We start from the raw sequence: 26,439 nt of genomic DNA on the forward strand, positions 1-26,439 counted from the left end.
CATTTCCCACAGAAAGTGCTAGCTAGCCTGATAGAAATAAACAAACCAAAAGACAGTCGCTAACCCTAACTCCCTAATGTGAAAACAGTCCAAAGAAAATGGCAGTTCACCCCTACAGATTTAATACTATTTACAAAATATACAATTTATAAACGAAACCACGGCACAAAACCTAACAATTCAAAAATGCTAAATAAGGTTTGGAAACCAAGAACAGCAAACAGGTGCTGATGCCAGAAAGAGCCTCGCTAGCTGTTGGGAACCGTACTTTTAAAACTCCAGGAAGTGTAGGATGGACCAATCAGCTTCCTGTACTTCCCCCAAATCCGGCCAATCAGGCAGGGCACCTATAAGAACAACAAAATAAAAACAACACATATGGCCAGGACCGTAACATGGTCTACTAGTAATGAAGCACGATGGTTGGCAAACCAATAAAGTAGCAAAACAGCAATGTAAGAACAAAATTTGATGAAAATATAGAACAATTTCTATGAATAAATAGGCAGTAACACCAGCTTGTGCTGCCCGTAAACCCAAGCAAAAAAGCTTACAGCACCTGGTATTCCCAGGTGGTCTTCTTACCAAGTACTAACCAGGCCCGGCTCTATTTGGCTGCCGAGATCGGACGAGATCGGGCACTTAGAGAGCGGTGTGGCCGTAAGCTGCATTTGACATCATCAACAGCTCTTAAAAACGCTGGAGAAGCAGAATGCATGACACTTGCTAAGAAGAAGATAAATGTGGCAAAGTACAAAGTACTATAACTGTACTGGTCTGTTACGCCCCTGTCTAGGGGGTCAGGGTGCAACATACAAAGATAAATTAGCATGTTCCCTCTCCGATCCCCAAACCAAAATCCAGGATCGAGATGTTCCAACAGAATGATATTTATTTTAAACGAAAGAAAGTGTCAAACAAAACATGACACTACAACTCAGGGCGAACCAAGGCCAACATAATAAACAAAATAAGCCATTTCCCACAGAAAGTGCTAGCTAGCCTGATAGAAATAAACAAACCAAAAGACAGTCGCTAACCCTAACTCCCTAATGTGAAAACAGTCCAAAGAAAATGGCAGTTCACCCCTACAGATTTAATACTATTTACAAAATATGCAATTTATAAACGAAACCACGGCACAAAACCTAACAATTCAAAAATGCTAAATAAGGTTTGGAAACCAAGAACAGCAAACAGGTGCTGATGCCAGAAAGAGCCTCGCTAGCTGTTGGGAACCGTACTTTTAAAACTCCAGGAAGTGTAGGATGGACCAATCAGCTTCCTGTACTTCCCCCAAATCCGGCCAATCAGGCAGGGCACCTATAAGAACAACAAAATAAAAACAACACATATGGCCAGGACCGTAAAATGGTCTACTAGTAATGAAGCACGATGGTTGACAAACCAATAAAGTAGCAAAACAGCAATGAAAGAACAAAATTTGATGAAAATATAGAACAATTTCTATGAATAAATAGGCAGTAACACCAGCTTGTGCTGCCCGTAAACCCAAGCAAAGAAGCTTACAGCACGTGGTATTCCCAGGCGGTCTTCCTACCAAGTACTAACAAGGCCCGGCCCTATTTGGCTGCCGAGATCGGACGGGATCGGGCGCTTAGAGAGCAGTGTGGCCGTAAGCTGCATTTGACATCATCAACAGCTCTTAAAAACGCTGGAGAAGCAGAATGCATGACACTTGCTAAGAAGAAGATAAATGTGGCAAAGTACAAAGTACTATAACTGTACTGGTCTGTTACGCCCCTGTCTAGGCTGTGGAACAAGATGGCGGCGCGGCAGTAGCTCGCAGCGGCCTCTCCGGATCCAACAAATGGTGTTTTTGCCGTATTTAGCCAGACCCTTTACAGTACATGGACACCACAGTCAGCTGTGTTCATGTTTACTACCGCCAGACATTGCTGCGGCACAGGGTTCATACATACAATAATCTGCACGAGGAAGTAATTGGTAACCTTCGCGACCTCGGCTTGCTACGACCCCAGCGACAAATACCAGGCCCCCAGCCCTCGGTGTCACCTGACGCCGGTGGCCAGGTGAGGGGACGTCGGAAGCGCTGCTCGAGGAAGCGGAAGCGCGGCAAGCGGGCGGGTGTCCGTGCTAGGCTAAATGCTAACCCTAGCCGGCCGGCTCTACCGTCCATTCTCCTCTCCAACGTCTGCTCCCTGGACAATAAACTAGACTAAATCCGACTCCAGCGGACCACGCGGCGAGAATTCAGAGACTGCTGCATCTTTGTTTTCACGGAGACGTGGCTCAGTGACAGAGTTCCGGAAGCCGCCATCCAGCTAGACGGGCTAACCGTGTTTCGCGCCGACAGAAACGCTGCTCTGTGCGGTAAGACTCGCGGTGGTGGCGTGTGTGTTTACATCAACACGGAGTGGTGCAAGAACTCTGTGCTTGTCTCACGTTTCTGCTCATCGCTAGTGGAGTTTGTGACTGTTAGATGCAGACCGTTCTATTTACCACGGGAATTCACCACTGTTTTCATTGTCGGAGTGTACATTCCCCCCAGCGCTAATGCTAAGGAGGCACTGTGTGAACTCTACGGTGCTATTAGCGACCTGCAGAACGCTCACCCCGACGGACTGTTTATTATTGCCGGAGATTTCAACCATGCGAATCTCAGGACTGTGCTCCCTAAACTTCATCAGCATGTGGACTTTGCAACGAGAGGAGGAAACACGCTGGATCTTGTTTACACAAACATCCCCGGCGCGTATCGTGTGGAGCCCCGCCCCCATCTCGGCTACTCAGACCACATCTCGGTTATGCTAATTCCAGCATACAGACCGCTCGTCAGACGCTCTAAACCGGTTCTGAAACAGGTGAAAACCTGGCCAGCAGGAGCTACTTCTGCTCTTCAAGACTGTTTTGAGTGCACTGACTGGGACATGTTTAGGGAGGCCGCAACCAACGGCGATTCCATCAACTTGGAGGAATACACGTCAACAGTAACCAGCTACATCAGCAAGTGCGTTGACGATGTGACCATCTCCAAGACCATCACTACACGCTCCAACAGGAAGCCGTGGATAAATGCCAATGTGTGTGCGCTGCTGAAACAAAGAGACGCTGCCTTCAGAACAGGGGACAAGACGGCCTTGAGAACAGCAAGGGCCAAACTGTCCCGTGCCATTAGAGAGGCAAAGCGCGCACACTCAAAAAAAAATCCACGACCACTTCGAAGACAGCGGAGACACCCGGCGCATGTGGCAGGGCATCCAGGCGATCACGAACTACAAGACAACTTCACCTGATTGTGACCGCGACGCCTCCCTCCCAGATGCGCTGAACCACTTCTACGCCCGGTTTGAGGCACAGAACAACGTGAAGGCGAGGAAGTCCACTCCACCTCCCAGTGACCAGGTGCTCTGTCTAACCACAGCTGAAGTGAGGAAAACTCTATGCAGAGTTAACCCACGGAAGTCTGCTGGACCAGACAACATTCCTGGCAGAGTGCTCAGGGAGTGCGCAGAACAGCTAGCGGATGTCTTCACAGACATCTTCAACATCTCCCTGAGCAGCAACGTTGTTCCTACGTGCCTCAAGGCAACGACCATCGTGCCTGTGCCTAAGAAGTCTACTGTCTCCTGCCTCAATGACTACCGTCCCGTCGCGCTCACACCCATCGTGATGAAGTGCTTCGAGAGGCTCGTCATGAGGCACATTAAGACCCAACTCCCAACCTCCCTGGACCCCATGCAGTTTGCGTATCGTCCAAATCGTTCCACGGACGATGCCATCTCCACGACCCTCCATCTGGCCCTCACCCACCTGGACAGTAAGGACTCATACGTACGAATGCTGTTCATTGACTTCAGCTCAGCATTCAACACAATCATCACTCAGCACCTGACTGAGAAATTGAGCATACTGGGCCTGAACACCTCCCTCTGCAACTGGATTCTGGACTTCCTGACTGGGAGACCCCAGTCAGTCCGGATCGGGAACAACATCTCCAGCACCACCACACTGAGCACTGGAGCCCCTCAGGGCTGTGTGCTCAGCCCTCTGCTGTTCACTCTGCTGACGCACGACTGTGTAGCAATGCACAGCTCAAACCACATAGTCAAGTTTGCTGATGACACGACCGTGGTGGGTTTAATCAGCAAGAACGACGAGTCAGCCTACAGAGAGGAGGTGCAACGATTAACAGCCTGGTGTGGAGCAAACAACCTGTCTCTGAACGTTGACAAAACTAAAGAGATGGTTGTGGACTTCAGGAGAGCACAGGGTGACCATTCTCCATTGATCATCGATGGATCCTCAGTGGAGATAGTCAAGAGCACCAAATTCCTTGGTGTTCATCTGGCGGACAACCTCACCTGGTCAGTCAACACCAGCTCCATCACCAAGAAGGCCCAGCAGCGTCTCTACTTCCTGAGAAGGCTGAGGAAAGCCCATCTCCCTCCCCCCATCCTGACCATGTTCTACAGAGGGACCATTGAGAGCATCCTGAGCAGCTGCATCACTGCCTGGTTTGGAAACTGCACCGTCGCGGATCGCAAGACCCTACAGAGGATAGTGAGGACAGCTGAGAAGATCATCGGAGTCTCTCTGCCCTCTATCATGCACATTTACACCACACGCTGCATCCGCAAAGCCAACAGCATTGTGGACGACCGCACACACCCATCACACACACTCTTCACACTCCTGCCATCAGGAAAGAGGTTCCGAAGCATTCGGGCCACCACATCCAGACTATGCAACAGTTTTTTCCCACAAGCCATCAGGCTCCTCAACACACAGAACTGAAATAGAACTTAAACACACTGCAAACCGAACTCAGCACATTCTCATCACTCACTACTCATCTCATTCCACCACCACTTATTTATTATTTATTTACTTTTATCATTCTACATTTACTGCACTACACTGTTTACCTGCTGGTTTTTTTTGCACATTCCAATGCAATTGCACTTTTTTTACATGCTGGACATTTAAATGCACAATACCGTTTACATGCTGCTCTTTTTTTTAACACCCCTAGCACACTTAACTGAACTGTACTGTACTGTAAAATAGTATACAGTAGGTTTACTGGTCGGCACCGTCTTGGGTCTTGTGTCTTGTGTCCTGTCCTGTGTTACTTGTGTTGTCTGTCTACACTGTACGTCTGTACTGTTTTTTCGTCTGCACTGTTTGCACTTGGTTGCACTCGATGCACTTTATTATAACTTGTGTTGTTTGTAGCACCTTGGTTCTTGGAGGAACGTTATCTCGTTTCAACTGTGTACTGTGAACAACTGTGTATAGTAGAAATGACAATAAAAGCCACTTGACTTGACTAGGGGGTCAGGGTGCAACATACAAAGATAAATTAGCATGTTCCCTCTCCGATCCCCAAACCAAAATCCAGGATCGAGATGTTCCAACAGAATGATATTTATTTTAAACGAAAGAAAGTGTCAAACAAAACATGACACTACAACTCAGGGCGAACCAAGGCCAACATAATAAACAAAATAAGCCATTTCCCACAGAAAGTGCTAGCTAGCCTGATAGAAATAAACAAACCAAAAGACAGTCGCTAACCCTAACTCCCTAATGTGAAAACAAGAGAAAACAATCAAAAGAAAATGGCAGTCCACCCCTACAGATTTAATACTATTTACAAAATATACAATTTATAAACAAAACCACGGCACAAAACCTAACAATTCAAAAATGCTAAATAAGGTTTGGAAACCAAGAACAGCAAACAGGTGCTGATGCCAGAAAGAGCCTCGCTAGCTGTTGGGAACCGTACTTTTAAAACTCCAGGAAGTGTAGGATGGACCAATCAGCTTCCTGTACTTCCCCCAAATCCGGCCAATCAGACAGGGCACCTATAAGAACAACAAAATAAAAACAACACATCTGGCCAGGACCGTAACATGGTCTACTAGTAATGAAGCACGATGGTTGACAAACCAATAAAGTAGCAAAACAGCAATGAAAGAACAAAATTTGATGAAAATATAGAACAATTTCTATGAATAAATAGGCAGTAACACCAGCTTGTGCTGCCCGTAAACCCAAGCAAAAAAGCTTACAGCACCTGGTATTCCCAGGCGGTCTTCCTACCAAGTACTAACCAGGCCCGGCTCTATTTGGCTGCCTAGATCGGACGAGATCGGGCGCTTAGAGAGCGGTGTGGCCGTAAGCTGCATTTGACATCATCAACAGCTCTTAAAAACGCTGGAGAAGCAGAATTCATGACACTTGCTAAGAAGAAGATAAATGTGGCAAAGTACAAAGTACTATAACTGTACTGGTCTGTTACGGCCCTGTCTAGGGGGTCAGGGTGCAACATACAAAGATAAATTAGCATGTTCCCGCTCCGATCCCCAAACCAAAATCCAGGATCGAGATGTTCCAACAGAATGATATTTATTTTAAACGAAAGAAAGTGTCAAACAAAACATGACACTACAACTCAGGGCGAACCAAGGCCAACATAATAAACAAAATAAGCCATTTCCCACAGAAAGTGCTAGCTAGCCTGATAGAAATAAACAAACCAAAAGACAGTCGCTAACCCTAACTCCCTAATGTGAAAACAGTCCAAAGAAAATGGCAGTTCACCCCTACAGATTTAATACTATTTACAAAATATACAATTTATAAACAAAACCACGGCACAAAACCTAACAATTCTAAAATGCTAAATAAGGTTTGGAAACCAAGAACAGCAAACAGGTGCTGATGCCAGAAAGAGCCTCGCTAGCTGTTGGGAACCGTACTTTTAAAACTCCAGGAAGTGTAGGATGGACCAATCAGCTTCCTGTACTTCCCCCAAATCCGGCCAATCAGGCAGGGCACCTATAAGAACAACAAAATAAAAACAACACATATGGCCAGGACCGTAACATGGTCTACTAGTAATGAAGCACGATGGTTGACAAACCAATAAAGTAGCAAAACAGCAATGAAAGAACAAAATTTGATGAAAATATAGAACAATTTCTATGAATAAATAGGCAGTAACACCAGCTTGTGCTGCCCGTAAACCCAAGCAAAAAAGCTTACAGCACCTGGTATTCCCAGGCGGTCTTCCTACCAAGTACTAACCAGGCCCGGCTCTATTTGGCTGCCGAGATCGGACGAGATCGGGCGCTTAGAGAGCGGTGTGGCCGTAAGCTGCATTTGACATCATCAACAGCTCTTAAAAACGCTGGAGAAGCAGAATGCATGACACTTGCTAAGAAGAAGATAAATGTGGCAAAGTACAAAGTACTATAACTGTACTGGTCTGTTACGCCCCTGTCTAGGGGGTCAGGGTGCAACATACAAAGATAAATTAGCATGTTCCCTCTCCGATCCCCAAACCAAAATCCAGGATCGAGATGTTCCAACAGAATGATATTTATTTTAAACGAAAGAAAGTGTCAAACAAAACATGACACTACAACTCAGGGCGAACCAAGGCCAACATAATAAACAAAATAAGCCATTTCCCACAGAAAGTGCTAGCTAGCCTGATAGAAATAAACAAACCAAAAGACAGTCGCTAACCCTAACTCCCTAATGTGAAAACAGTCCAAAGAAAATGGCAGTTCACCCCTACAGATTTAATACTATTTACAAAATATACAATTTATAAACAAAACCACGGCACAAAACCTAACAATTCAAAAATGCTAAATAAGGTTTGGAAACCAAGAACAGCAAACAGGTGCTGATGCCAGAAAGAGCCTCGCTAGCTGTTGGGAACCGTACTTTTAAAACTCCAGGAAGTGTAGGATGGACCAATCAGCTTCCTGTACTGCCCCCCAATCCGGCCAATCAGGCAGGGCACCTATAAGAACAAGAAAATAAAAACAACACATATGGCCAGGACCGTAACATGGTCTACTAGTAATGAAGCACGATGGTTGGCAAACCAATAAAGTAGCAAAACAGCAATGAAAGAACAAAATTTGATGAAAATATAGAACAATTTCTATGAAGAAATAGGCAGTAACACCAGCTTGTGCTGCCCGTAAACCCAAGCAAAAAAGCTTACAGCACCTGGTATTCCCAGGCGGTCTTCCTACCAAGTACTAACCAGGCCCGGCTCTATTTGGCTGCCGAGATCGGACGAGATCGGGCGCTTAGAGAGCGGTGTGGCCGTAAGCTGCATTTGACATCATCAACAGCTCTTAAAAACGCTGGAGAAGCAGAATGCATGACACTTGCTAAGAAGAAGATAAATGTGGCAAAGTACAAAGTACTATAACTGTACTGGTCTGTTACGCCCCTGTCTAGGGGGTCAGGGTGCAACACACAAAGATAAATTAGCATGTTCCCTCTCCGATCCCCAAACCAAAATCCAGGATCGAGATGTTCCAACAGAATGATATTTATTTTAAACGAAAGAAAGTGTCAAACAAAACATGACACTACAACTCAGGGCGAACCAAGGCCAACATAATAAACAAAATAAGCCATTTCCCACAGAAAGTGCTAGCTAGCCTGATAGAAATAAACAAACCAAAAGACAGTCGCTAACCCTAACTCCCTAATGTGAAAACAGTCCAAAGAAAATGGCAGTTCACCCCTACAGATTTAATACTATTTACAAAATATACAATTTATAAACGAAACCACGGCACAAAACCTAACAATTCAAAAATGCTAAATAAGGTTTGGAAACCAAGAACAGCAAACAGGTGCTGATGCCAGAAAGAGCCTCGCTAGCTGTTGGGAACCGTACTTTTAAAACTCCAGGAAGTGTAGGATGGACCAATCAGCTTCCTGTACTTCCCCCAAATCCGGCCAATCAGGCAGGGCACCTATAAGAACAACAAAATAAAAACAACACATATGGCCAGGACCGTAACATGGTCTACTAGTAATGAAGCACGATGGTTGGCAAACCAATAAAGTAGCAAAACAGCAATGTAAGAACAAAATTTGATGAAAATATAGAACAATTTCTATGAATAAATAGGCAGTAACACCAGCTTGTGCTGCCCGTAAACCCAAGCAAAAAAGCTTACAGCACCTGGTATTCCCAGGTGGTCTTCTTACCAAGTACTAACCAGGCCCGGCTCTATTTGGCTGCCGAGATCGGACGAGATCGGGCGCTTAGAGAGCGGTGTGGCCGTAAGCTGCATTTGACATCATCAACAGCTCTTAAAAACGCTGGAGAAGCAGAATGCATGACACTTGCTAAGAAGAAGATAAATGTGGCAAAGTACAAAGTACTATAACTGTACTGGTCTGTTACGCCCCTGTCTAGGGGGTCAGGGTGCAACATACAAAGATAAATTAGCATGTTCCCTCTCCGATCCCCAAACCAAAATCCAGGATCGAGATGTTCCAACAGAATGATATTTATTTTAAACGAAAGAAAGTGTCAAACAAAACATGACACTACAACTCATGGCGAACCAAGGCCAACATAATAAACAAAATAAGCCATTTCCCACAGAAAGTGCTAGCTAGCCTGATAGAAATAAACAAACCAAAAGACAGTCGCTAACCCTAACTCCCTAATGTGAAAACAGTCCAAAGAAAATGGCAGTTCACCCCTACAGATTTAATACTATTTACAAAATATGCAATTTATAAACGAAACCACGGCACAAAACCTAACAATTCAAAAATGCTAAATAAGGTTTGGAAACCAAGAACAGCAAACAGGTGCTGATGCCAGAAAGAGCCTCGCTAGCTGTTGGGAACCGTACTTTTAAAACTCCAGGAAGTGTAGGATGGACCAATCAGCTTCCTGTACTTCCCCCAAATCCGGCCAATCAGGCAGGGCACCTATAAGAACAACAAAATAAAAACAACACATATGGCCAGGACCGTAAAATGGTCTACTAGTAATGAAGCACGATGGTTGACAAACCAATAAAGTAGCAAAACAGCAATGAAAGAACAAAATTTGATGAAAATATAGAACAATTTCTATGAATAAATAGGCAGTAACACCAGCTTGTGCTGCCCGTAAACCCAAGCAAAGAAGCTTACAGCACGTGGTATTCCCAGGCGGTCTTCCTACCAAGTACTAACAAGGCCCGGCCCTATTTGGCTGCCGAGATCGGACGGGATCGGGCGCTTAGAGAGCAGTGTGGCCGTAAGCTGCATTTGACATCATCAACAGCTCTTAAAAACGCTGGAGAAGCAGAATGCATGACACTTGCTAAGAAGAAGATAAATGTGGCAAAGTACAAAGTACTATAACTGTACTGGTCTGTTACGCCCCTGTCTAGGCTGTGGAACAAGATGGCGGCGCGGCAGTAGCTCGCAGCGGCCTCTCCGGATCCAACAAATGGTGTTTTTGCCGTATTTAGCCAGACCCTTTACAGTACATGGACACCACAGTCAGCTGTGTTCATGTTTACTACCGCCAGACATTGCTGCGGCACAGGGTTCATACATACAATAATCTGCACGAGGAAGTAATTGGTAACCTTCGCGACCTCGGCTTGCTACGACCCCAGCGACAAATACCAGGCCCCCAGCCCTCGGTGTCACCTGATGCCGGTGGCCAGGTGAGGGGACGTCGGAAGCGCTGCTCGAGGAAGCGGAAGCGCGGCAAGCGGGCGGGTGTCCGTGCTAGGCTAAATGCTAACCCTAGCCGGCCGGCTCTACCGTCCATTCTCCTCTCCAACGTCTGCTCCCTGGACAATAAACTAGACTAAATCCGACTCCAGCGGACCACGCGGCGAGAATTCAGAGACTGCTGCATCTTTGTTTTCACGGAGACGTGGCTCAGTGACAGAGTTCCGGAAGCCGCCATCCAGCTAGACGGGCTAACCGTGTTTCGCGCCGACAGAAACGCTGCTCTGTGCGGTAAGACTCGCGGTGGTGGCGTGTGTGTTTACATCAACACCGAGTGGTGCAAGAACTCTGTGCTTGTCTCACGTTTCTGCTCATCGCTAGTGGAGTTTGTGACTGTTAGATGCAGACCGTTCTATTTACCACGGGAATTCACCACTGTTTTCATTGTCGGAGTGTACATTCCCCCCAGCGCTAATGCTAAGGAGGCACTGTGTGAACTCTACGGTGCTATTAGCGACCTGCAGAACGCTCACCCCGACGGACTGTTTATTATTGCCGGAGATTTCAACCATGCGAATCTCAGGACTGTGCTCCCTAAACTTCATCAGCATGTGGACTTTGCAACGAGAGGAGGGAACACGCTGGATCTTGTTTACACAAACATCCCCGGCGCGTATCGTGTGGAGCCCCGCCCCCATCTCGGCTACTCAGACCACATCTCGGTTATGCTAATTCCAGCATACAGACCGCTCGTCAGACGCTCTAAACCGGTTCTGAAACAGGTGAAAACCTGGCCAGCAGGAGCTACTTCTGCTCTTCAAGACTGTTTTGAGTGCACTGACTGGGACATGTTTAGGGAGGCCGCAACCAACGGCGATTCCATCAACTTGGAGGAATACACGTCAACAGTAACCAGCTACATCAGCAAGTGCGTTGACGATGTGACCATCTCCAAGACCATCACTACACGCTCCAACAGGAAGCCGTGGATAAATGCCAATGTGTGTGCGCTGCTGAAACAAAGAGACGCTGCCTTCAGAACAGGGGACAAGACGGCCTTGAGAACAGCAAGGGCCAAACTGTCCCGTGCCATTAGAGAGGCAAAGCGCGCACACTCAAAAAAAAATCCACGACCACTTCGAAGACAGCGGAGACACCCGGCGCATGTGGCAGGGCATCCAGGCGATCACGAACTACAAGACAACTTCACCTGATTGTGACCGCGACGCCTCCCTCCCAGATGCGCTGAACCACTTCTACGCCCGGTTTGAGGCACAGAACAACGTGAAGGCGAGGAAGTCCACTCCACCTCCCAGTGACCAGGTGCTCTGTCTAACCACAGCTGAAGTGAGGAAAACTCTATGCAGAGTTAACCCACGGAAGTCTGCTGGACCAGACAACATTCCTGGCAGAGTGCTCAGGGAGTGCGCAGAACAGCTAGCGGATGTCTTCACAGACATCTTCAACATCTCCCTGAGCAGCAACGTTGTTCCTACGTGCCTCAAGGCAACGACCATCGTGCCTGTGCCTAAGAAGTCTACTGTCTCCTGCCTCAATGACTACCGTCCCGTCGCGCTCACACCCATCGTGATGAAGTGCTTCGAGAGGCTCGTCATGAGGCACATTAAGACCCAACTCCCAACCTCCCTGGACCCCATGCAGTTTGCGTATCGTCCAAATCGTTCCACGGACGATGCCATCTCCACGACCCTCCATCTGGCCCTCACCCACCTGGACAGTAAGGACTCATACGTACGAATGCTGTTCATTGACTTCAGCTCAGCATTCAACACAATCATCACTCAGCACCTGACTGAGAAATTGAGCATACTGGGCCTGAACACCTCCCTCTGCAACTGGATTCTGGACTTCCTGACTGGGAGACCCCAGTCAGTCCGGATCGGGAACAACATCTCCAGCACCACCACACTGAGCACTGGAGCCCCTCAGGGCTGTGTGCTCAGCCCTCTGCTGTTCACTCTGCTGACGCACGACTGTGTAGCAATGCACAGCTCAAACCACATAGTCAAGTTTGCTGATGACACGACCGTGGTGGGTTTAATCAGCAAGAACGACGAGTCAGCCTACAGAGAGGAGGTGCAACGATTAACAGCCTGGTGTGGAGCAAACAACCTGTCTCTGAACGTTGACAAAACTAAAGAGATGGTTGTGGACTTCAGGAGAGCACAGGGTGACCATTCTCCATTGATCATCGATGGATCCTCAGTGGAGATAGTCAAGAGCACCAAATTCCTTGGTGTTCATCTGGCGGACAACCTCACCTGGTCAGTCAACACCAGCTCCATCACCAAGAAGGCCCAGCAGCGTCTCTACTTCCTGAGAAGGCTGAGGAAAGCCCATCTCCCTCCCCCCATCCTGACCATGTTCTACAGAGGGACCATTGAGAGCATCCTGAGCAGCTGCATCACTGCCTGGTTTGGAAACTGCACCGTCGCGGATCGCAAGACCCTACAGAGGATAGTGAGGACAGCTGAGAAGATCATCGGAGTCTCTCTGCCCTCTATCATGCACATTTACACCACACGCTGCATCCGCAAAGCCAACAGCATTGTGGACGACCGCACACACCCATCACACACACTCTTCACACTCCTGCCATCAGGAAAGAGGTTCCGAAGCATTCGGGCCACCACATCCAGACTATGCAACAGTTTTTTCCCACAAGCCATCAGGCTCCTCAACACACAGAACTGAAATAGAACTTAAACACACTGCAAACCGAACTCAGCACATTCTCATCACTCACTACTCATCTCATTCCACCACCACTTATTTATTATTTATTTACTTTTATCATTCTACATTTACTGCACTACACTGTTTACCTGCTGGTTTTTTTTGCACATTCCAATGCAATTGCACTTTTTTTACATGCTGGACATTTAAATGCACAATACCGTTTACATGCTGCTCTTTTTTTTAACACCCCTAGCACACTTAACTGAACTGTACTGTACTGTAAAATAGTATACAGTAGGTTTACTGGTCGGCACCGTCTTGGGTCTTGTGTCTTGTGTCCTGTCCTGTGTTACTTGTGTTGTCTGTCTACACTGTACGTCTGTACTGTTTTTTCGTCTGCACTGTTTGCACTTGGTTGCACTCGATGCACTTTATTATAACTTGTGTTGTTTGTAGCACCTTGGTTCTTGGAGGAACGTTATCTCGTTTCAACTGTGTACTGTGAACAACTGTGTATAGTAGAAATGACAATAAAAGCCACTTGACTTGACTAGGGGGTCAGGGTGCAACATACAAAGATAAATTAGCATGTTCCCTCTCCGATCCCCAAACCAAAATCCAGGATCGAGATGTTCCAACAGAATGATATTTATTTTAAACGAAAGAAAGTGTCAAACAAAACATGACACTACAACTCAGGGCGAACCAAGGCCAACATAATAAACAAAATAAGCCATTTCCCACAGAAAGTGCTAGCTAGCCTGATAGAAATAAACAAACCAAAAGACAGTCGCTAACCCTAACTCCCTAATGTGAAAACAAGAGAAAACAATCAAAAGAAAATGGCAGTCCACCCCTACAGATTTAATACTATTTACAAAATATACAATTTATAAACAAAACCACGGCACAAAACCTAACAATTCAAAAATGCTAAATAAGGTTTGGAAACCAAGAACAGCAAACAGGTGCTGATGCCAGAAAGAGCCTCGCTAGCTGTTGGGAACCGTACTTTTAAAACTCCAGGAAGTGTAGGATGGACCAATCAGCTTCCTGTACTTCCCCCAAATCCGGCCAATCAGGCAGGGCACCTATAAGAACAACAAAATAAAAACAACACATCTGGCCAGGACCGTAACATGGTCTACTAGTAATGAAGCACGATGGTTGACAAACCAATAAAGTAGCAAAACAGCAATGAAAGAACAAAATTTGATGAAAATATAGAACAATTTCTATGAATAAATAGGCAGTAACACCAGCTTGTGCTGCCCGTAAACCCAAGCAAAAAAGCTTACAGCACCTGGTATTCCCAGGCGGTCTTCCTACCAAGTACTAACCAGGCCCGGCTCTATTTGGCTGCCTAGATCGGACGAGATCGGGCGCTTAGAGAGCGGTGTGGCCGTAAGCTGCATTTGACATCATCAACAGCTCTTAAAAACGCTGGAGAAGCAGAATTCATGACACTTGCTAAGAAGAAGATAAATGTGGCAAAGTACAAAGTACTATAACTGTACTGGTCTGTTACGGCCCTGTCTAGGGGGTCAGGGTGCAACATACAAAGATAAATTAGCATGTTCCCGCTCCGATCCCCAAACCAAAATCCAGGATCGAGATGTTCCAACAGAATGATATTTATTTTAAACGAAAGAAAGTGTCAAACAAAACATGACACTACAACTCAGGGCGAACCAAGGCCAACATAATAAACAAAATAAGCCATTTCCCACAGAAAGTGCTAGCTAGCCTGATAGAAATAAACAAACCAAAAGACAGTCGCTAACCCTAACTCCCTAATGTGAAAACAGTCCAAAGAAAATGGCAGTTCACCCCTACAGATTTAATACTATTTACAAAATATACAATTTATAAACAAAACCACGGCACAAAACCTAACAATTCTAAAATGCTAAATAAGGTTTGGAAACCAAGAACAGCAAACAGGTGCTGATGCCAGAAAGAGCCTCGCTAGCTGTTGGGAACCGTACTTTTAAAACTCCAGGAAGTGTAGGATGGACCAATCAGCTTCCTGTACTTCCCCCAAATCCGGCCAATCAGGCAGGGAACCTATAAGAACAATAAAATAAAAACATCACATATGGCCAGGACCATAACATGGTCTACTAGTAATGAAGCACGATGGTTGACAAACCGATAAAGTAGCAAAACAGCAATGAAAGAACAAAATTTGATGAAAATATAGAACAATTTCTATGAGTAAATAGGCAGTAACACCAGCTTGTGCTGCCCGTAAACCCAAGCAAAAAAGCTTACAGCACCTGGTATTCCCAGGCGGTCTTCCTACCAAGTACCAAACAGGCCCGGCTCTATTTGGCTGCCGAGATCGGACGAGATCGGGCGCTTAGAGAGCGGTGTGGCCGTAAGCTGCATTTGACATCATCAACAGCTCTTAAAAACGCTGGAGAAGCAGAATGCATGACACTTGCTAAGAAGAAGATAAATGTGGCAAAGTACAAAGTACTATAACTGTACTGGTCTGTTACGCCCCTGTCTAGGGGGTCAGGGTGCAACACACAAAGATAAATTAGCATGTTCCCTCTCCGATCCCCAAACCAAAATCCAGGATCGAGATGTTCCAACAGAATGATATTTATTTTAAACGAAAGAAAGTGTCAAACAAAACATGACACTACAACTCAGGGCGAACCAAGGCCAACATAATAAACAAAATAAGCCATTTCCCACAGAAAGTGCTAGCTAGCCTGATAGAAATAAACAAACCAAAAGACAGTCGCTAACCCTAACTCCCTAATGTGAAAACAGTCCAAAGAAAATGGCAGTTCACCCCTACAGATTTAATACTATTTACAAAATATACAATTTATAAACAAAACCACGGCACAAAACCTAACAATTCAAAAATGCTAAATAAGGTTTGGAAACCAAGAACAGCAAACAGGTGCTGATGCCAGAAAGAGCCTCGCTAGCTGTTGGGAACCGTACTTTTAAAACTCCAGCAGGTGTAGGATGGACCAATCAGCTTCCTGTACTGCCCCCCAATCCGGCCAATCAGGCAGGGCACCTATAAGAACAAGAAAATAAAAACAACACATATGGCCAGGACCGTAACATGGTCTATTAGTAACGAAGCACGATGGTTGACAAACCAATAAAGTAGCAAAACAGCAATGAAAGAACAAAATTTGATGAAAATATAGAACAATTTCTATGAATAAATAGGCAGTAACACCAGCTTGTGCTGCCCGTAAACCCAAGCAAAAAAGCTTACAGCACCTGGTATTCCCAGGCGGTCTTCCTACCAAGTACTAACCAGGCCCGGCTTTATTTGGCTGCCGAGATCGGACGAGATCGGGCGCTTAGAGAGCGGTGTGGCCGTAAGCTGCATTTGACATCATCAACAGCTCTTAAAAACGCTGGAGAAGCAGAATGCATGACACTTGCTAAGAAGAAGATAAATGTGGCAAAGTACAAAGTACTATAACTGTACTGGTCTGTTACGCCCCTGTCTAGGGGGTCAGGGTGCAACATACAAAGATAAATTAGCATGTTCCCTCTCCGATCCCCAAACCAAAATCCAGGATCGAGATGTTCCAACAGAATGATATTTATTTTAAACGAAAGAAAGTGTCAAACAAAACATGACACTACAACTCAGGGCGAACCAAGGCCAACATAATAAACAAAATAAGCCATTTCCCACAGAAAGTGCTAGCTAGCCTGATAGAAATAAACAAACCAAAAGACAGTCGCTAACCCTAACTCCCTAATGTGAAAACAGTCCAAAGAAAATGGCAGTTCACCCCTACAGATTTAATACTATTTACAAAATATACAATTTATAAACAAAACCACGGCACAAAACCTAACAATTCAAAAATGCTAAATAAGGTTTGGAAACCAAGAACAGCAAACAGGTGCTGATGCCAGAAAGAGCCTCGCTAGCTGTTGGGAACCGTACTTTTAAAACTGCAGGAAGTGTAAGATGGACCAATCAGCTTCCTGTACTTCCCCCAAATCCGGCCAATCAGGCAGGGCACCTATAAGAACAACAAAATAAAAACAACACATATGGCCAGGACCGTAACATGGTCTACTAGTAATGAAGCACGATGGTTGGCAAACCAATAAAGTAGCAAAACAGCAATGTAAGAACAAAATTTGATGAAAATATAGAACAATTTCTATGAATAAATAGGCAGTAACACCAGCTTGTGCTGCCCGTAAACCCAAGCAAAAAAGCTTACAGCACCTGGTATTCCCAGGTGGTCTTCTTACCAAGTACTAACCAGGCCCGGCTCTATTTGGCTGCCGAGATCGGACGAGATCGGGCACTTAGAGAGCGGTGTGGCCGTAAGCTGCATTTGACATCATCAACAGCTCTTAAAAACGCTGGAGAAGCAGAATGCATGACACTTGCTAAGAAGAAGATAAATGTGGCAAAGTACAAAGTACTATAACTGTACTGGTCTGTTACGCCCCTGTCTAGGGGGTCAGGGTGCAACATACAAAGATAAATTAGCATGTTCCCTCTCCGATCCCCAAACCAAAATCCAGGATCGAGATGTTCCAACAGAATGATATTTATTTTAAACGAAAGAAAGTGTCAAACAAAACATGACACTACAACTCAGGGCGAACCAAGGCCAACATAATAAACAAAATAAGCCATTTCCCACAGAAAGTGCTAGCTAGCCTGATAGAAATAAACAAACCAAAAGACAGTCGCTAACCCTAACTCCCTAATGTGAAAACAGTCCAAAGAAAATGGCAGTTCACCCCTACAGATTTAATACTATTTACAAAATATGCAATTTATAAACGAAACCACGGCACAAAACCTAACAATTCAAAAATGCTAAATAAGGTTTGGAAACCAAGAACAGCAAACAGGTGCTGATGCCAGAAAGAGCCTCGCTAGCTGTTGGGAACCGTACTTTTAAAACTCCAGGAAGTGTAGGATGGACCAATCAGCTTCCTGTACTTCCCCCAAATCCGGCCAATCAGGCAGGGCACCTATAAGAACAACAAAATAAAAACAACACATATGGCCAGGACCGTAAAATGGTCTACTAGTAATGAAGCACGATGGTTGACAAACCAATAAAGTAGCAAAACAGCAATGAAAGAACAAAATTTGATGAAAATATAGAACAATTTCTATGAATAAATAGGCAGTAACACCAGCTTGTGCTGCCCGTAAACCCAAGCAAAGAAGCTTACAGCACGTGGTATTCCCAGGCGGTCTTCCTACCAAGTACTAACAAGGCCCGGCCCTATTTGGCTGCCGAGATCGGACGGGATCGGGCGCTTAGAGAGCAGTGTGGCCGTAAGCTGCATTTGACATCATCAACAGCTCTTAAAAACGCTGGAGAAGCAGAATGCATGACACTTGCTAAGAAGAAGATAAATGTGGCAAAGTACAAAGTACTATAACTGTACTGGTCTGTTACGCCCCTGTCTAGGCTGTGGAACAAGATGGCGGCGCGGCAGTAGCTCGCAGCGCCCTCTCCGGATCCAACAAATGGTGTTTTTGCCGTATTTAGCCAGACCCTTTACAGTACATGGACACCACAGTCAGCTGTGTTCATGTTTACGACCGCCAGACATTGCTGCGGCACAGGGTTCATACATACAATAATCTGCACGAGGAAGTAATTGGTAACCTTCGCGACCTCGGCTTGCTACGACCCCAGCGACAAATACCAGGCCCCCAGCCCTCGGTGTCACCTGACGCCGGTGGCCAGGTGAGGGGACGTCGGAAGCGCTGCTCGAGGAAGCGGAAGCGCGGCAAGCGGGCGGGTGTCCGTGCTAGGCTAAATGCTAACCCTAGCCGGCCGGCTCTACCGTCCATTCTCCTCTCCAACGTCTGCTCCCTGGACAATAAACTAGACTAAATCCGACTCCAGCGGACCACGCGGCGAGAATTCAGAGACTGCTGCATCTTTGTTTTCACGGAGACGTGGCTCAGTGACAGAGTTCCGGAAGCCGCCATCCAGCTAGACGGGCTAACCTTGTTTCGCGCCGACAGAAACGCTGCTCTGTGCGGTAAGACTCGCGGTGGTGGCGTGTGTGTTTACATCAACACGGAGTGGTGCAAGAACTCTGTGCTTGTCTCACGTTTCTGCTCATCGCTAGTGGAGTTTGTGACTGTTAGATGCAGACCGTTCTATTTACCACGGGAATTCACCACTGTTTTCATTGTCGGAGTGTACATTCCCCCCAGCGCTAATGCTAAGGAGGCACTGTGTGAACTCTACGGTGCTATTAGCGACCTGCAGAACGCTCACCCCGACGGACTGTTTATTATTGCCGGAGATTTCAACCATGCGAATCTCAGGACTGTGCTCCCTAAACTTCATCAGCATGTGGACTTTGCAACGAGAGGAGGGAACACGCTGGATCTTGTTTACACAAACATCCCCGGCGCGTATCGTGCGGAGCCCCGCCCCCATCTCGGCTACTCAGACCACATCTCGGTTATGCTAATTCCAGCATACAGACCGCTCGTCAGACGCTCTAAACCGGTTCTGAAACAGGTGAAAACCTGGCCAGCAGGAGCTACTTCTGCTCTTCAAGACTGTTTTGAGTGCACTGACTGGGACATGTTTAGGGAGGCCGCAACCAACGGCGATTCCATCAACTTGGAGGAATACACGTCAACAGTAACCAGCTACATCAGCAAGTGCGTTGACGATGTGACCATCTCCAAGACCATCACTACACGCTCCAACAGGAAGCCGTGGATAAATGCCAATGTGTGTGCGCTGCTGAAACAAAGAGACGCTGCCTTCAGAACAGGGGACAAGACGGCCTTGAGAACAGCAAGGGCCAAACTGTCCCGTGCCATTAGAGAGGCAAAGCGCGCACACTCAAAAAAAAATCCACGACCACTTCGAAGACAGCGGAGACACCCGGCGCATGTGGCAGGGCATCCAGGCGATCACGAACTACAAGACAACTTCACCTGATTGTGACCGCGACGCCTCCCTCCCAGATGCGCTGAACCACTTCTACGCCCGGTTTGAGGCACAGAACAACGTGAAGGCGAGGAAGTCCACTCCACCTCCCAGTGACCAGGTGCTCTGTCTAACCACAGCTGAAGTGAGGAAAACTCTATGCAGAGTTAACCCACGGAAGTCTGCTGGACCAGACAACATTCCTGGCAGAGTGCTCAGGGAGTGCGCAGAACAGCTAGCGGATGTCTTCACAGACATCTTCAACATCTCCCTGAGCAGCAACGTTGTTCCTACGTGCCTCAAGGCAACGACCATCGTGCCTGTGCCTAAGAAGTCTACTGTCTCCTGCCTCAATGACTACCGTCCCGTCGCGCTCACACCCATCGTGATGAAGTGCTTCGAGAGGCTCGTCATGAGGCACATTAAGACCCAACTCCCAACCTCCCTGGACCCCATGCAGTTTGCGTATCGTCCAAATCGTTCCACGGACGATGCCATCTCCACGACCCTCCATCTGGCCCTCACCCACCTGGACAGTAAGGACTCATACGTACGAATGCTGTTCATTGACTTCAGCTCAGCATTCAACACAATCATCCCTCAGCACCTGACTGAGAAATTGAGCATACTGGGCCTGAACACCTCCCTCTGCAACTGGATTCTGGACTTCCTGACTGGGAGACCCCAGTCAGTCCGGATCGGGAACAACATCTCCAGCACCACCACACTGAGCACTGGAGCCCCTCAGGGCTGTGTGCTCAGCCCTCTGCTGTTCACTCTGCTGACGCACGACTGTGTAGCAATGCACAGCTCAAACCACATAGTCAAGTTTGCTGATGACACGACCGTGGTGGGTTTAATCAGCAAGAACGACGAGTCAGCCTACAGAGAGGAGGTGCAACGATTAACAGCCTGGTGTGGAGCAAACAACCTGTCTCTGAACGTTGACAAAACTAAAGAGATGGTTGTGGACTTCAGGAGAGCACAGGGTGACCATTCTCCATTGATCATCGATGGATCCTCAGTGGAGATAGTCAAGAGCACCAAATTCCTTGGTGTTCATCTGGCGGACAACCTCACCTGGTCAGTCAACACCAGCTCCATCACCAAGAAGGCCCAGCAGCGTCTCTACTTCCTGAGAAGGCTGAGGAAAGCCCATCTCCCTCCCCCCATCCTGACCATGTTCTACAGAGGGACCATTGAGAGCATCCTGAGCAGCTGCATCACTGCCTGGTTTGGAAACTGCACCGTTGCGGATCGCAAGACCCTACAGAGGATAGTGAGGACAGCTGAGAAGATCATCGGAGTCTCTCTGCCCTCTATCATGCACATTTACACCACACGCTGCATCCGCAAAGCCAACAGCATTGTGGACGACCGCACACACCCATCACACACACTCTTCACACTCCTGCCATCAGGAAAGAGGTTCCGAAGCATTCGGGCCACCACATCCAGACTATGCAACAGTTTTTTCCCACAAGCCATCAGGCTCCTCAACACACAGAACTGAAATAGAACTTAAACACACTGCAAACCGAACTCAGCACATTCTCATCACTCACTACTCATCTCATTCCACCACCACTTATTTATTATTTATTTACTTTTATCATTCTACATTTACTGCACTACACTGTTTACCTGCTGTTTTTTTTTGCACATTCCAATGCAATTGCACTTTTTTTACATGCTGGACATTTAAATGCACAATACCGTTTACATGCTGCTCTTTTTTTTAACACCCCTAGCACACTTAACTGAACTGTACTGTACTGTAAAATAGTATACAGTAGGTTTACTGGTCGGCACCGTCTTGGGTCTTGTGTCTTGTGTCCTGTCCTGTGTTACTTGTGTTGTCTGTCTACACTGTACGTCTGTACTGTTTTTTCGTCTGCACTGTTTGCACTTGGTTGCACTCGATGCACTTTATTATAACTTGTGTTGTTTGTAGCACCTTGGTTCTTGGAGGAACGTTATCTCGTTTCAACTGTGTACTGTGAACAACTGTGTATAGTAGAAATGACAATAAAAGCCACTTGACTTGACTAGGGGGTCAGGGTGCAACATACAAAGATAAATTAGCATGTTCCCTCTCCGATCCCCAAACCAAAATCCAGGATCGAGATGTTCCAACAGAATGATATTTATTTTAAACGAAAGAAAGTGTCAAACAAAACATGACACTACAACTCAGGGCGAACCAAGGCCAACATAATAAACAAAATAAGCCATTTCCCACAGAAAGTGCTAGCTAGCCTGATAGAAATAAACAAACCAAAAGACAGTCGCTAACCCTAACTCCCTAATGTGAAAACAAGAGAAAACAATCAAAAGAAAATGGCAGTCCACCCCTACAGATTTAATACTATTTACAAAATATACAATTTATAAACAAAACCACGGCACAAAACCTAACAATTCAAAAATGCTAAATAAGGTTTGGAAACCAAGAACAGCAAACAGGTGCTGATGCCAGAAAGAGCCTCGCTAGCTGTTGGGAACCGTACTTTTAAAACTCCAGGAAGTGTAGGATGGACCAATCAGCTTCCTGTACTTCCCCCAAATCCGGCCAATCAGGCAGGGCACCTATAAGAACAACAAAATAAAAACAACACATCTGGCCAGGACCGTAACATGGTCTACTAGTAATGAAGCACGATGGTTGACAAACCAATAAAGTAGCAAAACAGCAATGAAAGAACAAAATTTGATGAAAATATAGAACAATTTCTATGAATAAATAGGCAGTAACACCAGCTTGTGCTGCCCGTAAACCCAAGCAAAAAAGCTTACAGCACCTGGTATTCCCAGGCGGTCTTCCTACCAAGTACTAACCAGGCCCGGCTCTATTTGGCTGCCTAGATCGGACGAGATCGGGCGCTTAGAGAGCGGTGTGGCCGTAAGCTGCATTTGACATCATCAACAGCTCTTAAAAACGCTGGAGAAGCAGAATTCATGACACTTGCTAAGAAGAAGATAAATGTGGCAAAGTACAAAGTACTATAACTGTACTGGTCTGTTACGGCCCTGTCTAGGGGGTCAGGGTGCAACATACAAAGATAAATTAGCATGTTCCCTCTCCGATCCCCAAACCAAAATCCAGGATCGAGATGTTCCAACAGAATGATATTTATTTTAAACGAAAGAAAGTGTCAAACAAAACATGACACTACAACTCAGGGCGAACCAAGGCCAACATAATAAACAAAATAAGCCATTTCCCACAGAAAGTGCTAGCTAGCCTGATAGAAATAAACAAACCAAAAGACAGTCGCTAACCCTAACTCCCTAATGTGAAAACAGTCCAAAGAAAATGGCAGTTCACCCCTACAGATTTAATACTATTTACAAAATATACAATTTATAAACAAAACCACGGCACAAAACCTAACAATTCTAAAATGCTAAATAAGGTTTGGAAACCAAGAACAGCAAACAGGTGCTGATGCCAGAAAGAGCCTCGCTAGCTGTTGGGAACCGTACTTTTAAAACTGCAGGAAGTGTAGGATGGACCAATCAGCTTCCTGTACTTCCCCCAAATCCGGCCAATCAGGCAGGGCACCTATAAGAACAACAAAATAAAAACAACACATATGGCCAGGACCGTAACATGGTCTACTAGTAATGAAGCACGATGGTTGGCAAACCAATAAAGTAGCAAAACAGCAATGTAAGAACAAAATTTGATGAAAATATAGAACAATTTCTATGAATAAATAGGCAGTAACACCAGCTTGTGCTGCCCGTAAACCCAAGCAAAAAAGCTTACAGCACCTGGTATTCCCAGGTGGTCTTCTTACCAAGTACTAACCAGGCCCGGCTCTATTTGGCTGCCGAGATCGGACGAGATCGGGCGCTTAGAGAGCGGTGTGGCCGTAAGCTGCATTTGACATCATCAACAGCTCTTAAAAACGCTGGAGAAGCAGAATGCATGACACTTGCTAAGAAGAAGATAAATGTGGCAAAGTACAAAGTACTATAACTGTACTGGTCTGTTACGCCCCTGTCTAGGCTGTGGAACAAGATGGCGGCGCGGCAGTAGCTCGCAGCGCCCTCTCCGGATCCAACAAATGGTGTTTTTGCCGTATTTAGCCAGACCCTTTACAGTACATGGACACCACAGTCAGCTGTGTTCATGTTTACGACCGCCAGACATTGCTGCGGCACAGGGTTCATACATACAATAATCTGCACGAGGAAGTAATTGGTAACCTTCGCGACCTCGGCTTGCTACGACCCCAGCGACAAATACCAGGCCCCCAGCCCTCGGTGTCACCTGACGCCGGTGGCCAGGTGAGGGGACGTCGGAAGCGCTGCTCGAGGAAGCGGAAGCGCGGCAAGCGGGCGGGTGTCCGTGCTAGGCTAAATGCTAACCCTAGCCGGCCGGCTCTACCGTCCATTCTCCTCTCCAACGTCTGCTCCCTGGACAATAAACTAGACTAAATCCGACTCCAGCGGACCACGCGGCGAGAATTCAGAGACTGCTGCATCTTTGTTTTCACGGAGACGTGGCTCAGTGACAGAGTTCCGGAAGCCGCCATCCAGCTAGACGGGCTAACCGTGTTTCGCGCCGACAGAAACGCTGCTCTGTGCGGTAAGACTCGCGGTGGTGGCGTGTGTGTTTACATCAACACGGAGTGGTGCAAGAACTCTGTGCTTGTCTCACGTTTCTGCTCATCGCTAGTGGAGTTTGTGACTGTTAGATGCAGACCGTTCTATTTACCACGGGAATTCACCACTGTTTTCATTGTCGGAGTGTACATTCCCCCCAGCGCTAATGCTAAGGAGGCACTGTGTGAACTCTACGGTGCTATTAGCGACCTGCAGAACGCTCACCCCGACGGACTGTTTATTATTGCCGGAGATTTCAACCATGCGAATCTCAGGACTGTGCTCCCTAAACTTCATCAGCATGTGGACTTTGCAACGAGAGGAGGGAACACGCTGGAACTTGTTTACACAAACATCCCCGGCGCGTATCGTGCGGAGCCCCGCCCCCATCTCGGCTACTCAGACCACATCTCGGTTATGCTAATTCCAGCATACAGACCGCTCGTCAGACGCTCTAAACCGGTTCTGAAACAGGTGAAAACCTGGCCAGCAGGAGCTACTTCTGCTCTTCAAGACTGTTTTGAGTGCACTGACTGGGACATGTTTAGGGAGGCCGCAACCAACGGCGATTCCATCAACTTGGAGGAATACACGTCAACAGTAACCAGCTACATCAGCAAGTGCGTTGACGATGTGACCATCTCCAAGACCATCACTACACGCTCCAACAGGAAGCCGTGGATAAATGCCAATGTGTGTGCGCTGCTGAAACAAAGAGACGCTGCCTTCAGAACAGGGGACAAGACGGCCTTGAGAACAGCAAGGGCCAAACTGTCCCGTGCCATTAGAGAGGCAAAGCGCGCACACTCAAAGAAAATCCACGACCACTTCGAAGACAGCGGAGACACCCGGCGCATGTGGCAGGGCATCCAGGCGATCACGAACTACAAGACAACTTCACCTGATTGTGACCGCGACGCCTCCCTCCCAGATGCGCTGAACCACTTCTACGCCCGGTTTGAGGCACAGAACAACGTGAAGGCGAGGAAGTCCACTCCACCTCCCAGTGACCAGGTGCTCTGTCTAACCACAGCTGAAGTGAGGAAAACTCTATGCAGAGTTAACCCACGGAAGTCTGCTGGACCAGACAACATTCCTGGCAGAGTGCTCAGGGAGTGCGCAGAACAGCTAGCGGATGTCTTCACAGACATCTTCAACATCTCCCTGAGCAGCAACGTTGTTCCTACGTGCCTCAAGGCAACGACCATCGTGCCTGTGCCTAAGAAGTCTACTGTCTCCTGCCTCAATGACTACCGTCCCGTCGCGCTCACACCCATCGTGATGAAGTGCTTCGAGAGGCTCGTCATGAGGCACATTAAGACCCAACTCCCAACCTCCCTGGACCCCATGCAGTTTGCGTATCGTCCAAATCGTTCCACGGACGATGCCATCTCCACGACCCTCCATCTGGCCCTCACCCACCTGGACAGTAAGGACTCATACGTACGAATGCTGTTCATTGACTTCAGCTCAGCATTCAACACAATCATCCCTCAGCACCTGACTGAGAAATTGAGCATACTGGGCCTGAACACCTCCCTCTGCAACTGGATTCTGGACTTCCTGACTGGGAGACCCCAGTCAGTCCGGATCGGGAACAACATCTCCAGCACCACCACACTGAGCACTGGAGCCCCTCAGGGCTGTGTGCTCAGCCCTCTGCTGTTCACTCTGCTGACGCACGACT

At 46.9% G+C, this 26,439-nt stretch overlaps 14 pseudogenes; all 14 read right to left on the reverse strand.

Annotated features, from left to right (window-relative positions):
* Positions 1–547: 547 nt before the first annotated feature.
* On the reverse strand, positions 548–666 carry LOC137111406 (5S ribosomal RNA; annotated as a pseudogene).
* An 857-nt stretch (positions 667–1,523) lies between these two features.
* Positions 1,524–1,642, reverse strand: LOC137111609 (5S ribosomal RNA; annotated as a pseudogene).
* A 4,413-nt stretch (positions 1,643–6,055) lies between these two features.
* Positions 6,056–6,174, reverse strand: LOC137111426 (5S ribosomal RNA; annotated as a pseudogene).
* An 857-nt stretch (positions 6,175–7,031) lies between these two features.
* Positions 7,032–7,150, reverse strand: LOC137111783 (5S ribosomal RNA; annotated as a pseudogene).
* An 857-nt stretch (positions 7,151–8,007) lies between these two features.
* LOC137111784 (5S ribosomal RNA) lies at positions 8,008–8,126 on the reverse strand (annotated as a pseudogene).
* An 857-nt stretch (positions 8,127–8,983) lies between these two features.
* On the reverse strand, positions 8,984–9,102 carry LOC137112160 (5S ribosomal RNA; annotated as a pseudogene).
* Positions 9,103–9,959: 857 nt separating this feature from the next.
* Positions 9,960–10,078, reverse strand: LOC137111610 (5S ribosomal RNA; annotated as a pseudogene).
* A 4,413-nt stretch (positions 10,079–14,491) lies between these two features.
* Positions 14,492–14,610, reverse strand: LOC137111427 (5S ribosomal RNA; annotated as a pseudogene).
* Positions 14,611–15,467: 857 nt separating this feature from the next.
* LOC137111396 (5S ribosomal RNA) lies at positions 15,468–15,586 on the reverse strand (annotated as a pseudogene).
* Positions 15,587–16,443: 857 nt separating this feature from the next.
* LOC137112147 (5S ribosomal RNA) lies at positions 16,444–16,562 on the reverse strand (annotated as a pseudogene).
* Positions 16,563–17,419: 857 nt separating this feature from the next.
* On the reverse strand, positions 17,420–17,538 carry LOC137111407 (5S ribosomal RNA; annotated as a pseudogene).
* Positions 17,539–18,395: 857 nt separating this feature from the next.
* On the reverse strand, positions 18,396–18,514 carry LOC137111611 (5S ribosomal RNA; annotated as a pseudogene).
* Positions 18,515–22,927: 4,413 nt separating this feature from the next.
* LOC137111428 (5S ribosomal RNA) lies at positions 22,928–23,046 on the reverse strand (annotated as a pseudogene).
* Positions 23,047–23,903: 857 nt separating this feature from the next.
* On the reverse strand, positions 23,904–24,022 carry LOC137112161 (5S ribosomal RNA; annotated as a pseudogene).
* Between the last annotated feature and the right edge of the window lie 2,417 nt (positions 24,023–26,439).

This window comes from Channa argus, unplaced genomic scaffold (genome assembly GCF_033026475.1).
Source record: "Channa argus isolate prfri unplaced genomic scaffold, Channa argus male v1.0 Contig011, whole genome shotgun sequence".
In the NCBI taxonomy this organism is placed as follows: domain Eukaryota; kingdom Metazoa; phylum Chordata; class Actinopteri; order Anabantiformes; family Channidae; genus Channa; species Channa argus.